The 18,892-nt window shown below is 36.3% G+C and overlaps 1 protein-coding gene and 1 long non-coding RNA gene across 6 annotated transcripts in view; one reads left to right on the forward strand and one right to left on the reverse strand.

Moving 5' to 3' along the window:
- Positions 1-18,892, forward strand: part of OXR1 (oxidation resistance 1) — a 282,656-nt gene that overhangs the window by 169,601 nt on the left and 94,163 nt on the right. The gene's annotated exons all lie outside the window — the stretch shown is intronic.
- LOC144283157 (uncharacterized) overlaps positions 1-18,892 on the reverse strand; it is a 37,606-nt gene that overhangs the window by 4,260 nt on the left and 14,454 nt on the right. For 3 of the 4 annotated variants that reach the window (XR_013351547.1, XR_013351571.1, XR_013351570.1), the window contains one exon: positions 655-758. This is a non-coding gene — a long non-coding RNA (uncharacterized LOC144283157). Of the gene's footprint in view, positions 1-654; positions 759-1,387; positions 1,468-18,892 lie in introns of all 4 variants that reach the window. The other variant, XR_013351569.1, reaches the window with a different exon arrangement.

Genomic DNA, 18,892 nt, shown 5'->3' on the forward strand with positions numbered 1-18,892 from the left:
AGCCCTAAAGCTTTTGCCATTATAGGATCTAGGAGGAGGTAGAAGCTGGAGTCACAAGGTATATACCAGCTATCCCTTCCAAAGGTGTACAGTGTTGCTTTTAGGATTTCCCATATTACTCAGAGTGACTTACTATAAGGAATTCTTAATTGGACTCCTAACCTTTTTTTTTTCTCCCTGCCCTTCCAACCCATAATCCACGCTGTCATCTCAAAGATCTTCCTAAAAACTTAGAACTCATTGGCTCTGTCTTAAAAGCCCTCAAAAGATTTACCATTGCTCGCTACATATATTCCAGACTCCTTATCATAGCACACATAATCTTTCATGGTTTGGAACCTATCTTCCTAGCATCTCTGTGTTCTGTATCCTATTTTAGGAATGCCTATCCATTGGATTGTTGCAAGAGTTCAATGAGAAAATGTATATAGAGGGGCAGCCCAGGTGGCTCAGCGGTTTAGCGCTGCCTTCAGCCCAGGGCGCGATCCTGGAGACCCGGGATCGAGTCCCACATGGGGCTCCCTGCATGGAGCCTGCTTCTCCCTCTGCCTATGTCTCTACTTCTCTCTGTGTGTCTCATGAATAAATAAATAAAATCTTTTAAAAAATGTATATAGAGTACTTACTGATAACTCGTATTTACTGAATACTTACCATCTTATCTGGTTTCAAGGAGTGGGCTAGGTGCTTATGTGTATTCTCCCACTTAATCTTCATACAACCCCATGAGGTGTGGATACTTTTATAATCTCCATTTTCTAAACAAAGAAACAGATTTTGAGAAGTCAGGCAACTTGCCCAAGGTCACACCTGTAGACAGAAATGGAGTTGTAATTCTATCTCTCCAACTCCAAAACTGGTGCTTTTTTAGACTTGACTGCTGTGTGATACATTGCCAAGTGTACAATTCAGTTTGATTAAATATTCATTTTTAAAACCCATTACTATAAAACTTACAGTATCTGGAAAACGACCTTTTTCTTGCTTCTCCTGCCCACCAAGGTTAACTGATAAACCACATCTTTAACTTTTTCTAGATGCCCCCAGCACCTCTTTGCTGACCTCTCTCTCATAGGGAGTACACTCCCAATGCTGTCGTGTAATAATCTGTTGAAATATCTAATGCCTCTGATCTGTTGGCACTTCCTTAGGTACAGGCACCTTATCTTCTTCATCTTTGTATTCTCAGAGCTGAGCATAATGTGCAGCACCCAACAAATGTTGAACAGATAAAGAAGTGATGCGAACACTGAACAGAATTGCAAAATATGTGGGGCTTTGCTCTTCCCCCAAAATAAAGAATTTCTCCTTCCATTCAATGTGTAACTGCCCTAATGCTTCAAATAACACTCCATCAGATTTCATGAAGGAGCACCGTCAGACTTACAGAGGTAAATGGGGGTGAAGAGAAGACAAAGTTGCCCTCTCTTTCTTCTCTTTTCCCCACCATAAAATTGAGTGATTTTCCTACCAAAGGAGAGGAGATAACATTTAGAAATAATTCATTTAAAATTCAGAATATAAATTATCTTAAAAAGTTTAAATAATAGTTGTACTTCACACTAAATTTAGTAAGACTCATCTTATGCTTTTTTGCCTCCTGATTATTTTTATTTTTTCCAGAGTTATACTTATATTCATAGCATTTCCTATAGGTTAGTGAAGTTAGGAAACACTCCTAAATTCTGACATCTGAGAGGGAGATCGCCTGATTAGGCATGTGGTCACTGAGTGAGTCAGTGCAAGTCCCTAAAACAGAGCTTGAACCTTCTGACTACCAGTCCGTGGTTCTTTTCACCCAACTACTACCACGTCTTCTGAGGAACTTGGTAAAAATAGAGGATAGAGCTGTTAGCAAAGTAAATCATTGTCATTGCTAGTGTTCAGATTCCATTTTTCCATGTTTAATAGAATAATAATTTAAACTCACAGATGTTTATGTTCCATTGGTTAGTATGTAAATGTATGTCAAGAATAGGAATGCAGAAATGATTCTAGAATTTACATTATCCCCCAAAATATAGAGTTCACAGATATCAGCATAAACACAAGTGTTAAATTATAAAATAAATAATATTCGTTGACTATCATCCTTTATGAAGAGAAAGGCAAACATGATTTTTAATAAACTTTTTTTTTAACTTGTATAGCAGGATCCCCTATCCTCAAGAGATTCAACAACTATAAGGTCTAAAGCAGATGTGATCTAGATACAGTATGATATATCTGCAAATTATAATCCCATGTCTGAAGGGAGTGAAACTCCTTGCCTCTCTCTATGAATTTGAGGGTGAGCCTTAAAATCTCACCTAGTTGACCTCCTTTGTCTCCTTTTTGTATCAGAAAATGGTGGCCTAGCTTTCTCTGAAGAGAAAAACGTCAGCTAATATCTGGGTTTAGTTCCTTGCATGGCTATCTGCCAGCTTTGCACCAGTAGACAAATCATTGAGCTTCCTTTACCTCTCTTTTCTAAATTTACAACATGAGGATAATGTTACTCTCCTTCCCCACAAGATTGTTGCAGAGATTAATGACATATGTATGAAAATGGGCTTAAATTATAGAATCTTTGAACTAAAAAGTACCTTTCCAAGGTGAATCTACCTCACTATATTTTCAGCTAAGAAAACCAAGATGCAGGAACGGTAAATGCTCTGCCCAAGCATTATGATCATTTAGCCAGAGTCATAAATTTGAAGCTAGAAACCAAATCTTTAGCTTAAGTGTACTTTGTTTTTGTTTCTGTTGGGTTTGGGGTTTTTTTGTTTTTTTTGTTTTGTTTTGGTTTTGTTTTTTTTTTTAACCGCTTGATAGGCACAGCAGAACTGATATTCTCATGGAAGGAATATAAAGACTGTGATAGAATGATCTGAAAGAGGAAGTTAAGCTTTTTAACAGCAAGTAACATGACGGCAGATGAGAAAAGAGGAAGTTACAAGGAAGAATATATATTAAAGAGTTCACAGAATGCCAGCCATACATTAAAAACTTTTAATTATCCAATTTGTATTACATAGTTAAAATATCTACTAAGCATATTTTTTAATGTACAGAATTAGCAAAAGTACATTCCTTCCTTTCCCTGTTTCTAGTACTCTTCTGATTCTAGGACTTGGCAGGTCTTAACAATAAGCAGCAAATCCCTGCTTTATGCTGTGTTGCCCCCTGTGCTGGCTGGGGGCTAAAGAGGTCAGTGGGAATGTCCAAAGGGGCTAAACTGAAGAGAAGAGTAGCTGCTTAGATTAGATGAGGAGTAGGAGTGAAACCCCTCACTCACAAATGACTCTTCAGTGCTTTCCAAACCTAGAGGTTCAATTGGATTTATAAATCATCTTGCAGATACCCTCCTAAAATAATTTTTATATCCCCATAAATTACCTCAGTGACAATAATTCTTCATTTCTCTCCTCATCCTATCTGCTTTGATTAGTGGTGGAAAGGCAGAAGAAAGTATAACTGAGAGCTTAAAACCCTAAGGAAAGGGCAGGTCTCGATAGGATTTGAGTAGTACATTCCAAAGGACATAAGTGCCACGGGTCCAGAGAAGCTCATTGAAAATATGTGTGTGTGTGGGGGGGTGGGGGTGGGGGAGAGAAATGTCAAAAACAGCTTTTCATTACTTTGCTTTTTAGCTTCGAGCTATAGAGGTAACCAATTAAAATTCAAGATGTGATACTACCCTTGTTTTCCTGCTGTAGGACTTGATATTGAGTGCTATGTCTCATGGGTGCTAGAAATAACAAGTTAAAGATAGCCTAGGATTACCAGGCAGTATAATCTACAACAATGGAAAGATGATAGAACTGGAAGAGAACCTAAATTCAAGTTCCTACTCTAAAGGTGAACAATTGCATTTGTCTGTGAATAAAGACCTCTTGATTACAGTCACATAAAGCTGTATTTTTCTCTTGTGGAAGAAATCTAGAAGTAGGCAGTTACTGGTATAAATTCAGGATGTCAATTCTCCTTAAAATTTTCTTTGCCCTTTCCTCTTGGTTCTAAGAGGCTATGGCTCTGGCCATCACATCCATCTTTCAGACAAGAAGATGGTAGCGGCGGGAAGGAGGGACACCTGTATCAGTGAAGCAAAAACTTTCCCAAAAGCCTCTAGGAGACTTCAGTTCATATCTCAGTGTCCAGAACTGTGTCACAGGGCTATCTAGAAAAAAAGAAAGTGAAAAAAAACAGTGCTTTTTTTTTTTCCTTGCTAAGTATATTGTTATTTCATTTTTTTTTTTTTAATTTATGATAGTCACAGAGAGAGAGGCAGAGACACAGGCAGAGGGAGAAGCAGGCTCCATGCACGGTGAGCCCGACGTGGGACTCGATCCCAGGTCTCCAGGATCACGCCCTGGGCCAAAGGCAGGCACTAAACCACTGCGCCACCCAGGGATCCCTATATTGTTATTTCAAATAGAATCAGGGAGGAAGAAGGGAAGAATGGATATTAAATAGTTAAACTCCGAAGAGTTATTTATTTGCTTTGCCTATATAACTTTCTAATGTATAAAATAGATATCATGAATATCAGCTTTATCTGTATTCCCTGCCCCCCACCACCCAGCATTGATTAAGGGAAAATAAAAAAGGGTTTTTGCAAATCAAAAAGCTTAAAATGTCGAGCTCTCTGCGTGGAGCCTGCTTCTCCCTCTGCCTGTGTCTCTACCTCTCTCTCTATGTCTCTCATGAATAAATAAATAAAATCTAAAAAAAAATATTTATAATTTTAAAAAAACCTTAAAAGTAGTAGATACATTAAAGGTAGCTTTATTAAGAAAGCATTAAAAAAGGAAGGGGTTGTTTGTATTAGAAAAAGAAGAAAGATAATGCATACCTTTCTGTTTCTCTAGTCATTAGTGAGAGTAAAATAAGTATAAATGAGCTAAAAGTCCACATTGGGCATTGTAAAAATATACCAATAGGTAATAAGAACTTAACCTTAAAATATACCAACTGCAAATTATTCCTGTGGTTCATAAGCTATATGAACTCTTGCCATTTGACCATACTGCAACCCAAATGTGCCTCAGAGGATCTTGAAAGTAAACCAAATGATGTAATGCTCATCATTTTTTAAATTTAAAATTGAGACCTTCAGACTTTTTTAGCGAAAAACATTTATCCTTTGCCAAGCTGTGTTCCATGTTGAAATGTGTTTTCCAGTAGATTAACATGTTAAAATTTTTGTTTCAAGAGTATTACTGCATAGGCAAATTAGAATTTAAGCTAAACATCAGAGATCACCTATCTAGTATCCTGAAGTCATCCATATAATAACTTTCTCTTATAAATCCAGATTCAGAAATAGCTAAATAGTTTATCAATTAAACATACCAGGAGCAGTGAAACTCCAAAGCAACATGACTAATTGAAACCACCTGTCTCTTAAGAGGGAGGGTAGACATAAATTAGTAAGGCACTTGATCCATTTAAAGATTTGAGACCACTTTGTAGAGGTATCCTTTTGTTTTAAACCTACTGAGCTGTTTTATCTCAGTAGCTACCATATGACTATAGGAGCACAGTGAATAGGGGTAGAGAACCATAGGCCTCTTGTATATGAATCACAGCTGCATCAAAATTCAGTAAATGCTTAGGCAGTTAAATGGGAACTGCTGAAAATAATCTGTAGCATTCTTTTCAAAATAAGATTATACCAGTTCCCTTTGGAGAATCTTCTTCTGGCCTTTTGCTGTATAAATTGGGACTTGACCTCATTTGTGAAGTCTAGAAAAATACTCCATGGGGTCAACGGAGCACAGGAATTTTTTCTGGATCAAGGGAAGTGGTTATGTCATGGAAATCATTGGAAAAGGAGAAAATACTAACTAAATATTTCAAGTACTGGTTCAATAATGAAAGGTAAGGAAGATCACATGTGAGTGGGAAGAGATGAGGGGCAGAAAGGAGAACTGGAAGACTGGAAATGTTTGAAGTTCTTTAAACTGGAGTCTACGCGTACACAATTACAACCTGTAGTTTTATAGAGTGTTGTTTGCTGGTACTTTCTAAGGATGATAACCAACTGTTGCTTTTCCGTGTATGGGTGGAACATGAAGAAGGCAAATATCTTCAGAAATATTCGCCCTTGGACTGTTTATGCATCTCATTTTGTATTTATCTATTAGTCTTTTTTTGGCGCACACACACACCAAATCTATCAAAATATCTTTGTGGCTTTAATTTTGTAAGCAGCTATAAAATGAATTGTAAATGATAAGAATATTTTATGGAGATGAGTCTAGACTGGGAGCATTTAATGAACGTATAATATGCTTTCCTTGCATTCTGTTAGTGTTTGTTTATTCATTTAATTCAGTCAGCAAATAGTTACAGAATGACTATTATGTGTCAGTAGTGACCTAGGTCATGAGGTAAGAGATCATAATCAGTTTACTAATAAAAATTTGACCTTAATAAGAATGGATAAATGTTCAATGATTTTCCACATGAATTTACTTGAGAACATATTACTGATACAGTGATTTAGTTGCCAACTGAAAAAAAAATCCCTTCAGTACAGCTTTCACCCTCTGTCCTGAGGAAATTGCTGTCTTTGCTATGTATTATGTATAAGACCTTATATAATTCTATACCCCTCATCAGGATACAGTGCAAAAAAAAAAAAGCTAAAAACTTACAGTTTGAAAACTGAGATAAAATCAGAGATACTGGGAATATTTGGTTCATATACTAGTTAAGAAGAAAGGAAATATCTATATATCCATTGAAAAGATGTTACTGATATGTTCCTAAACCTAAATACATTTCAAGAAGGCAGAAGATTTCTCAGGAGATTTAGATCTTGCAAATATTAAGAATGAAGAAAGTCGGGACATAATCCATTTAAACCTACCCTTCGATTTTAATGAAAGGTTTGGGGAGAAAAACTAGTGTTCTTTATGCTTAGTGTGGAAACAGATATTACCTTCAAGTGGTATCATGTGAGTACATGGCTAGCTTTGCAATGTCATCCATTATTACAGTAATTGATTACGTAACATTTTCTGTGCCTTTTACTGTTTTCTGGAATGTGGGAAAACAGCTATGGCCTAAGATCTGAATATGGTTATGAAATACTATTTAATTTCTAGGTAGTCTTATTTAATTCCTTTTTATGTTTGCCTTTTAAGCAATAATTTCAGGTAAAATGCATTTAAATGTCTGGAAATAAAACAACTTGTCAAATGAAATGCTAGATGGATTGTCCTTGTGGGGTGAAGCTTATTCTGTATTGATCTTGATTTTGTTTTAGGTACTATCTATCTATCTATATATATATAATATATATTATATATATAATAGCTATTAACTATATATAATAGCTATATATTAATAGCTATTTTAGGTGCTATATATATTTAGGTGCTATATATATATATAATATATATACATATACATATACAGAAATAAAGGACACTTTTTTTTTTTAGAGGGAGAGTGTGTGCATATGTGTGTGCAAGCAGGTAGAGGCGGGGAAGAGGCAGAGGTATAGAGAGTAAATCTGAAGCAGGCTCCATGTCCAGCACAGGGCCCAACACAGGACTCGATTTCATAGGCCTGAGATCATGACCTGAGCTGAAATTAAGAGTCAAACACTTGAGCCATCCAGGTTCCCCAAAAGGGCACTTTTTATACACCACTATTTTATCATTTAAGTTTTTGCTGCCTTTTCTTAAGTTAGACACAATTATGTAGCCTACCATATGATTTCTAGTTAAATCACCGGGTTGCTTGCATCACAGATAAAGAAAGTCTGTTATTCCAAAATATTGCATACTAGTAAAATTATGGTAACACCACTGCTCTTCTCTCACCATGTGTCTCTCTTGCAAATAACTCTTCAAAAGTAACTGACTTTCAAATATTCTCTTCAGTTATTTTGCTTTGGCCCTGGTACTCTTTGCCAGTTCTACTTCCTTACTTTACTCTTCATGTTAAACTAAGAGAATACATCTCTGAAATAAATATATTCAGAGTCTTAAAAGAAAAACATCTTATAGGAAGAAATCAACCTCAAAAGGAAAAGAAAAAAGAATAAAGTGTAAAACAAAGTTAGGCTCATTGCCTAATTTATTTTTTTTGGCCCTGATCATCTGGACCAGCACTTGCTTGTTGTAAGAGATGACTCTAAGTTACTCTGTGCTGATGGAATTTAGAAGGTCATGGCTTCAACTTACAGTGGCAGATTTCAGGCCCATATAAATCATGTGTTCTGTGGTCAGTCAAAAAAAATTTCAAAAAGTAGTGTGCTATTTGGGATTTTACCCAAAGTATGAGGTTTTATGTGGGGATTCTTTCCAAACGTCCAAAGCCTATTAAAGAAAGAAGGAAATATAAGTTTGTCCCATGAGCTCAACTTCTGTAATCTCTTGAAGATTTACTCTCTGACTAAACCCCAGTCTTGATATGAAAACATTTCCTTATTACTGATAACACACAAAAAGATTATATAATTTATGTGGGATTTACATGAATGAACAATAAGCTTCCTCAGTTCTGTAATATACACTTAAGATGTTTGGTTTGGAACTATTTCATAGTGCACAATTTTGTTACCTAAATTTCTATGATGAACCACCAAGAATTAACACTCTTGAAAGACTTACTTGGGTGAGCTGATAGAAGATTAAAACATAGTCTTATTTGTAGGCTGTATAAGCCATGGTAATCTAAAAGAGAAATTAAAACATAAAAGGGCACCTGGGTGGCTCAGTTGGTTAAATGTCTGTCTGCCTTCAGCTCAGGTCATGATCCCAGGGTCCTGGGATGCAGACCCATGGTCAGCTCCCTCTTAGCAGGGAGCCTGCTTCTCCCTCTTTTCCCCCACCATTCATACTCACATGCTCTCTCTCTCTCTCAAACAGGTAAAATCTTTTTTTTTATTTTTATTTATTTATTTATTCAGAGAGAGAAAGAGAGAGAGAGAGGCACAGAGACACAGGCAGAGGGTGAAACAGGCTCCATGCAGGGAGCCCGACGTGGGACTCAATCCCGGGTCTCCAGGATCACACCCCGGGCTGCAGGCAGCGCTAAACTGCTGCGCCACCGGGGCTGCCTGTAAAATCTTTTTTTAAAAGAGAAATTAAATCATGAAAAAGAAATTTTCTGAAAACTTATAATATGCTCCTCTGAGAGTCCTGCCTACTTTGTGATCTGCACTGTACAAAAAAAGAAAAGCTATAGCTGATTTATAAGAGAGCCTCAAGTGAAAAAAGAACTGAAAAGTTAGTTTTAGGACTTAGAAGAAAAGTCCCAGAAACGAAAATATGGTAACTTGAAGTGAAACAATGACAAAGTCAGCAACAGTGGTAGCTTCCATTTTTTGAACACTTGCCATGTGCCATTTTTCAGAGTTACTATATAATACCGATATTATACCCATTTTACAGATGAGAAAACTGAAGCTTGGGGGATTAACTTGTTCAAGGTCATACAACTACTAAGTGATGAAGACAGAAATTGAATCATAGAAATCTGACTCTAGAGCCAGCTATTTAGCACAACAGTTACCATAAGGCATATAATATTCAAACAGAGTGAGTAGTTATTTGAATCACAGAATATAAGATATTCTTACCATAAAAGGTGAGCTTTAATATTTTAGGTTTTTAGAGCTAACATTATTTAAGGAAAGTAAGGGTAATGGAAGAGGAACAAGTTAAATAATATCACATGGAAATCCAGACCATGGGACACAGCTCAGGATTGCTGACCTGTTTTTGCAGCAAGCCAATGGCATGGAAAAAACAAACAAACAAAAAAATATTGGGGCCTTTGCTAAGGTCTTGCTGCTCCAAGTGTGACCTACTTTGATTCCAGCAATATAGCTACCACCTGGGAGATTGTTAGACGTGTAGTATATCAGATCTTGCCCCAGAACTTACTGAATTTTAAGATCCCTGAGTGATTCATTTGCACATAGAGTTTAAGAAGCACCGACTGGACTAGATGATTAGAGACTTAACCAATTTTAGTATGTAGATCTTGTTTAGATCATGATTCAAGCCAATAGGAAAAAAGACATTTTTATCTATTGGGGAGATTAAGTATGGACGAGGTCTTGGATTCTGCAAAGGAATATATGCTGATTTCATTAGTGTGATAATGGCACCTCATAGTTAATGTTGGATGTCCAATATTTTTATGTTTAAAACTTAGATGTATAAACTGACATATGTAGGGGTGAAATAATGTATCTGAAATTTGTTTTAAAAAGTTTTGGCAAAAAAATAGCAATAAGTGATACAGATGTGACAAAATCTTGAAAATTGTTGAATCTGTCATACTACTCTTTTGTCCTATTACTCTTCTGTCTACCTTTTTTTGTCATTTTGGATTTTATTTTCACTGGTAGTAAATAAATCAGGCTTTAGCCTGTATTGAAAACTAGAAAATATAGGAAGCTAAATATACCCTCAAATCCTCACCCAAAAGATATATCTCAAAGTTTTTCCATGTGAATTCATAAAAGGAGCATTTTTTAATTGCTAAAAAATTCTAACATTGTCTTTAACTTCAAATATGTGAAAACCCACCATCATATCTGATGTTCTTTCTCATATTTTTTATTATTGTATTTTTTATTGAAGTATAATTAACATACACTGTTAAATTAGTTTTGGGTGTACAATATAATGATTCAGCAATTCTATATATTTCTCAATGTTCATCAAGATAATATACTCTAAATCCTCTTTATCTATCTACCCACCCTTCTCCCCTCTGGCAACCACTAGTTCTCTATATTTAAGAGTCTATTCTTCTTGTCTCTTTTTTCTCTTTGTTCATTTCTTTTGTTTCTTAAATTCCACATATGAGGGAAATTATATTATCATGTGAATTGAAATTAAATTGTTATCTTATATTTGTCTTTCTCTGGCTAACTTATTTTAGTTAGCATTATACCCTCTAGGTCCATCCATGTTCTTGCAAATGACCAATCTCATTATGTTTTATGGCTGAGAAATACTCCCATTTTACACACACACACACATACATACATATGTACATATATATTCTATACATATGTATATATATTATATATATATCATATCTTTTTTTCCATTCACCTATAGATGGACACTAGGGATACTTGCATATCTGGGCTATTGTAAGTAATGCTGAAATAAATATAGGGGTACATATATCTTCTTGAGTTACTGTTTTCATTTCTGGGATCATATGGTAATTCTAATTTTAATTTTTTGAGGAACCTCCAAACCATTTTTCACAGTGACTACACCAGTTTGCATTTCCACCAATAGTGCATGAGGCTTCCTTTTCCTCCATATCTTTGCCAACACTTGTTATTTTTTGTGTTTTTTATTTTAGCCCTTCTGACAGGTATGAAGTGATATCTCATTATAGTTTTGATTTGCATTTCCCTGATGATGAGTGATGTTGAGCATCTTTTCATGTGTCCTTTGACCATCTGTATGTTTTCTTTGGAAAAATATCTATTCAGGTCCTCCCGTTTTTAAATCATTGGTTTTTTGGTGTTGAGTTGTATAGGTTCTTTATATATTTTGGATATTAACTCCTTATTGGATATATCATATGCACGTCTCTCATTCAGTAGTTGCCTTTATACTATCTACTTTTGAATGCTGGAATTTTTCATAATTTTTTAAAGATTTTATTTATTTGAGAGAGACCGTACACTCTAAAGTTAGGGGAGGGGCACAGGGGAAGGAGGGAATCTCAAACAGACTCTGCAGTGAGCATGGAGCCTGATCCTACAACCTCAAGATTATGACCAGAGCTGAAACCAAGAGTCAGGCACTCAACCAACTGAGCCACCCAGATGCCCCGGATTTTTCATAATTAAAAAATGCCGAAAGAACTGGGCTTATGCTCTAGAAATTTTAGAAATAACTATAAGAAGTTTCTTATAGTATGAAGGGTTAATCATTTAATGAGATGCCAGAGAAGCTTTCTCCAAAGTATTTTTTTTTTAAGGTTTTTTTTTTTAAGATTTTATTCATTTGACACAGAGAGAGCACAAGCAAGGAGAGTGGCAGGCAGAGGCAGAGGGAGAAACAGGCTCCCCACTGAGCAGAGACCCCCTTATGTGGGGCTCAAACCCAGAACCCTGGGATCATGACCTGAGCTAAAAGCAGATGCTTAACCGACTGAGCCACCCAGGCACCCCCAAAGTATTTTTAAAATATAACAGATTCAGTGGTCTGGGGACATTTTCAAGGGTGTCCTGGTAAGAGCCAGATCTATCAAGCTCCTTTTCTCAAAAAGGATCCTATGGTAGATGCTAATTATGTGAATACTTTGGGCCATTGATCTTAGTTAAATTCAATGCCTTAGTTGTGTTTAAAAAAGAAAAAGCATTTGATGATGCTTCTGTTCCAGCCCTGTATGTGTTCTCCTCATGGCACTCTTCTCTGGCAGTTCACTTTAATGGTTGACTGATAAAATGTTAAGCTACCTACTCATCCAAATTAAGCATTTAATAGAGTCGTGTACTCATCCCATTCTGTTAAGAGTCTATGCTTAAGTGCAGACTAGGCCTTTTGATGTTATGTGATCAATAGGAAACCCTTTAAGCTGGTATGTATTTGTTGTATAGAAGAGTATTCCTTTCAACATCATATAAACCCTTTATGTACTTTCTAACTGCAAAGCATATCTTTTTTTTTTTTTTTTTTAGAAAAGGGAGCAAAAGAAAATTCCCCACACTATTAAAAATAAAACCCAAGCACTTTTGCAGCTTATTAAGTGGCAGTATTTATGGTAATATGTTTTATGTATTGTGGCTTCTTCCTATAGAAACCTGAGAATGGTTCTCAAAGATTAAATAGTAAACTCAGCCAGCGTCCCCAGATGTAGCATTATACTGTTTATAGATGAATAACCAACGCCTGACTGGTTTAGTAGGTGCCTCGTGTTTGTAGAGTGAGTCAGTGGACAAGCAAGAATTTGCTTTCAGAAACCTTCCCATTTTAACCAAGTAGTTCTTCCTATATGGTACTATATTTTGGTCTGGTGGTTTAGATTTTATGGAATAATCTACAGCATCTAAGATTTTCCTTTAGACAAATATGTATTAGGAGAAATAAATGAGTAATAGGATAGTGGAGGGAATTTTGATTCTGACTCTGAATCAGAGGATTGCTGACACTCAGGCGCTGGTCCTTAACACTTCTCTAATTTGGGTTATGCTACTGAGAGGCTCCCTGTTAATAGGAAGCTGCATTGCTAGATGTGCGTGATTTTCAATTTTGTAGATATTCAAGTTGTTTTCTCTCCCTCTTCTTACTAGAAGATGCCCAGTTCCCTTGTCTCTCCCTCTGTTCCCTCCACAGCATCAGCCTCTGCATAAAATTGTCTGTATTGCTCATCAGCCCTCAGTCAGTACAAACAAAACCTGGTGGTTAAATCATGAATGTCTGCCATTCCATAAACATGTTCTACACACTCTTATACCCCTCTGCTTGTTTGTTCTGCTACAGCACAATACTATAATCCTTGGCTAGAGAATTGTAATTAGAATAATTTGTTGTTTCTCCTAAGCATGTTGCTACTGTTAAAATCGTTCATTTTAAAATATAACAATATTCCAAAAGATCTAAAATGCCTTTGTAACTGTGGGTGGATTAGAAAATGTGAAGTTTCATAATCTAAAGAATTAATAAATACAGCAAAAATTTTATTTCCTTTCGTATTTTAAAAGAATATTGTAGAAAAAGAAAGAGCTTTAATATATGTGTGTACACATGTGTATATATCCCAAAGAGTTCTATCAGAGAAGTAAGACAGTAAGATATTTTATTTAATTTTCTCCCAGAAAAAGGTATAAAATCAAGACAGATATAAAAATGGAGACATTAAATATTGTATTTAGCTCATTAATGAAGGAACCAGTAAGATGTTATAATCAGTTCAAAGGAGAATCCAAACAGACATAATTAATAGATGAGGATTATTGAAATAAATGTGCAGATCTAGGCACATTTTTCCACTGCTGGTGAAGAGAGCCAATTCAGTCTATTGGATGGAATTCACATAGACAAGACTGCCTTTGTTTATAGACAGGAATTATTTTGGATTGCTATCACTTTTTACAATTTATAGAGTTATAAAGTAGCTGCCATAGAGTCAAAATCAGATAATCCAGCAGAATTTATACACTGCATGGTTTTCCAATCATACACAGTGTTTTTTGTGTTTGTTTTGTTTTGTTTCCCTTATATTACTCTCTCCCCAAGGGCACCATACCATTAGTGACTCCCTACTATCACCAGAAAGAAGTATAAACTCATTCGGTGGACATTCACATTTTAGCTTCAGCCTCTTTCAGTGTTTTCTGTAATCCAGTCCAGCACCCTTAAACCCTACTTTTTTCAGCCTTTATTCCCAAATTCTACTAATCCTTCAAGTCCCTAATTGTCACTTCCTCCAAGAAGCCGTGTTGTACTTTATCTACTTTAATTAAGAATAACTATACCTCCCTTGACTCTCATCATGTATTCCCTGTACTTTTTTGTGTGTATTAACCATCTGCTGTGAGCTACAGTAGTTCTCAAATTTGATAGTATGTCAGAATTGCCTGAAGGACTGACTAAAACACAGATTGCTGAGTTCCACCCAGCCTTTCAGTTCAGTGGAGTTAAGGTTGAGCCCGAAATTTTAATTTCTTAAAAGGCTGGGTGGCTCAGTCAGTGGTTAAGCTTCTGACTCTTGATTTCCTCTCAGGTCCTGCTCAGGGTTCTGGGATGAGCGCTGCCTCAGACTCTGAGCTCAGTGGGGAGTCTGCTTGCTTGTCCCTTTCCCTCCTTCTCCCTCTACCCTTTTCTCTGCTTGCTCTCTGTCTCTAAAATAAATAAAATAAAATCTTAAAAAAAAATCCCAGATGATGCTGATGCTACTGGTCTAAAGACTCTTTGAGAGCTACCTGCTCAGGGGAACTGTGTAAAAAACCTATAGAAAATATTAATGAGACATAGACCCTGCCCATTGAGAATTCACAATCTAATGGAAGTCTCAAAAGCTGACTCCCCACAATATCTCTAAAACCACCTTTTGGTAAGAAAAAGCTGAGTTAGTACTGAGGTAAGGAGAATACTAGCTCAACAGAACCTTAGTAGTACCTAGGAGGTGGTTGATAGGGGGAGAGCAGGCACAAATATTTGGTATATTTGAGATTTTTCAAGTTTAAGGCGTGTCTTTCAGTGTAACAACTTGATTAGGATAGAGTAACGGTCATGATACATATAATGGTTTATGGTATAATGGTTTAGAATTGATAGAGTAAGATGAGGATTTGAGGCAAGGGGTTCAGAGTTCTGGTGTATGAACTTGATGTGTCATTTGGGATGTTTCTAGAATGCACCAGAAGACAGAGTAGTAAGGTCATATTAAGTAGACAGGCGTACTAATAGTTTCAGACATATAAACAAATAGTGTACTAAGATAAGTATTATTGAGGTGTCACAGAGCCCTTTGGGAGCAAGTATACAAAATCTTGCAACCTCCCTGCCATCTGCCACTGCCAGGAATTCTAAGATCTTGAGTGTCCTACTTTGGTTTATCTCTGGTCAAAGAAAAAGCATTATATTTACAAAGGCTGTGTTTCTCCTTGTTTCTTTTTCTTTCTTTATACTATTAACATCCCCAGACCAGACATGCATACTCAAACATATATGCCTTATAAATAGTCAATATCAAATTTTGGACGAATGCATTCATATTTATTAAGGATCACCTATATGACACATGCAAGGCAAGTGTGTGTGTGTATATATATGTCAATTAACTGTATGTTAGATTTTTGTAGTAATTATCTTTATCCCCTTGCTAATGCAGATAATCCTTACTGGGCACTTAAGGATATGTGGACCTCTGGATGTGGCTCTTTTTTATATAATCCAGAACTCATGGTCTTTTCTTTTGGGGAAAGATACGTAGTAAGCATGATGATTTTTAGGCACAATAATCCTCTATTTAAAAATAATAGAAATAAGTATATTATTTTAAAAGCCTGAATAGTGAGTGATCTTCACTTTGCTAAGTAACTTAAGCTGTAACCCTTGGTGGCATAAAATTGACATCTGTTACCTTGCAAATCAGTTTTTAAAAAAACTCTAAATTGAGTATAATGAATTACGTCTAAGAAAAACAGATCTTTTGAAATTAAAATTCTGGCACATGATTCAGTGTTTAAGCTCAAATTCCTGAAAATAATACTTAAAACTCTTTGTACCAAATACATCCTATGTTTGATCATAACACTTGAAAGAATACTCAACACGCTTTTTTACAGGCTCCAAAATCAAACAAGAAAATATGCACTATAATAAAGTACATTTACTTAGATTTATTCATGACAAGCTAATATGCATGTTTTACAAAGTAATTTATAAATCATTTATAAAATTCATTGCAACATTCTTTTGCTAAAGTTTTGAGAAAACATCTGCTAGGTAGTGCAACCTTAGAGGTTATCAAAAACTTGCCACCATGGCGGTGGCATTCACAACATACAAATTTGCCAGCTAAAGAAACATCATTCCATTAGCAGTAAACCATTTTGCATGAAGCTATCTTCTCCTTTTGCCATATGGGCTTTTATCACACCTTTCTTTCAGTCCCAGATTTTTCTGTGCTAATTGCAGCTAAATCAAATTGGCCCAAGGACTTCAGAGAGTACAATGTCTTAACTGGAACCACATAGATTTTGAAGCTGTAATTGAAAATGTGGGGATGAAAGAGAAAGCAAAGGAAGATATGTCAGGAAGTGGCAAAAGCCTGTCCCACATCTTCTTTGTAGCGAGATGAAGAGGCACCAGGAGCAGTAGATGAATGATATCTCCAGGCACACCTTACTAGAGTGCAAATGCAAAAGAATATTACATATTATTATAGCTAGACACAGGATGAAATGAGACTTAATGGGGTGCCTGGGTAGCTTAGTCGGTTAAGCATCTGACTCCTGGTTTCAGCTCAGGTTATGATCTCATGGGTCATGAGCTCCAGCCCTGTATCAGGCTCCTCACTCAGCAGGGGATCTGCTTGAAGATTCTCTACCCCTCTCCCCATGTGTGCACACTAGTGCTTGCTCTCTCTCTCTAAAATAAAGATAGATAGATAGATAGATAGATGATAGATAGATAGATAGATAGATAGATAGATAGATAGATAGATAGATAAAGGCAGCTTTCTGAAGTCTATAAAAGTTGCCAGAGGGGTGGCTCAGCGGTTGACCATCTGCCTTTGGCTCAGGGTGTGATCCCCGGATCCAGGATCGAGTCCTCCCACATCAGGCTCCCTGCAGAGAACCTACTTCTCCTTCTGCCTATATCTGCTTCTCTTCTCTGTGTCTCTCATGAATAAATAAAATCTTTTAAAAAATAAATGAAGTAAAAATAAAAGTTGCCAGAGGCATGATGCTGTTATGGGGGTGGGGAGAAGTTTGGGGGAGTAGTTAATCTTTCCCAACATCCACTAGATCTCAGCCTGGGCACTAGTTACATTTGAAGATGGATGGTCTGTTGTGGCAGCTGTCTTGAGCATTGAGCATTATGAGGTCTTAAACAGCATCCTTGGCCTCAACCTGCTAGATGCCAGTAGCACATCCTCAGTTTGATAACCAAAAATATCTCCAGACATTGCTAAATATTCCCTGCGGGTAGAGTTCCCAGCTTAAGCAACTCTATTTCACTCTATTTTAGTGAAAATAGAGGATGCCCCAGTAAATTTGAATTTCTGATAAACAGCAAGTGACTTTTTATATAAGTACACCCCATGTAATATTTGGTCCAGACTTGTACTAAACTTATTTGTCATTTTTTTGAAATTCAAATTTAACTAGAGGCCTATATTTTAATCTAGAAAGCCTTCTGGGAGGCAAAATTGCCCATGACTGATAACCCTTGTGCTGTAGTATCAGTTAAGTTAAAAGCAAACACCCAAGAGACTCTTGACTGACCCAAATGACAGTGTTACTTTCCTTAACCTCTCTGACTCCATAATCTTGTTGGCAAAGCAGGGGTTCACTAACCTCCTTCACAGAGTAGATGTGAGGTATAAAGGAAATAATGTATGAAAGAACTCTCAGAACAATGCCTGGCATAGTAAACAATTGATAAATGTTCATTATTATTAACAATCCCTTGCAAGATGATGTCATAATATTTATTGATGTCTTGACTTCATTTTCACTAAAAGGAAAGACTTACAGAAACAACAGGAACCCTGCAGTGATTCTAAATCTTGACTGCACACTGAAATCACCTGGAAAGTGTCTTTCCCTGAGGTCTGTATCCTACCTGTGAGAAACTTGGATTTCATTCATTTAGAGTGTGGCCTGAGCATTGGGATTTTCAGAAGCTCCACAGGAGTCTTAAAATGTGGAGCCAAGGCTGAGAATCACTCTTTGAGAGAAAAGTATTGAAAATTGATACTCCTTAATACTGAAGAGAGGAAATAAGCTAAACTTAATTACATCTGGTTCTTGGGTTGTAGAAAAGTGAGTTAGTATCAGATTTAGAGAAAGGATAGACATGATTTCAATTATTAAACAAATATAATATTAGTGTGCCTACTATGTGCCAGGCCATGTTCTAAGCAGTAAAGGGAGTCTCTGTCCTAGTTGAATGATAGTAGGAAGGGGCAGATAATAAAAAAGACATTTTAATCTAATTTCAAAGACTAAAACTAAGGCCTTCAGGAGAGATGGTAGCATTCCAAAGAAAACCAAAGTAACGAATAATCTTAATGAAAAAGCAAAATGGGGAGGAAGCAGCATGACTTAACAAGACGTTGTCTGAGCTTAGCTCTTAGAAGAGATGAAAACGTGAAGGACGTATTACCAGGGACAAATGTAAGGATGGCAAGAAACTGTAAAAAAAAAAAAAAAAGGGTCAGGCCAAAACAGGGT

This window comes from Canis aureus, chromosome 14 (genome assembly GCF_053574225.1).
Source record: "Canis aureus isolate CA01 chromosome 14, VMU_Caureus_v.1.0, whole genome shotgun sequence".
Lineage (NCBI taxonomy): Eukaryota > Metazoa > Chordata > Mammalia > Carnivora > Canidae > Canis > Canis aureus.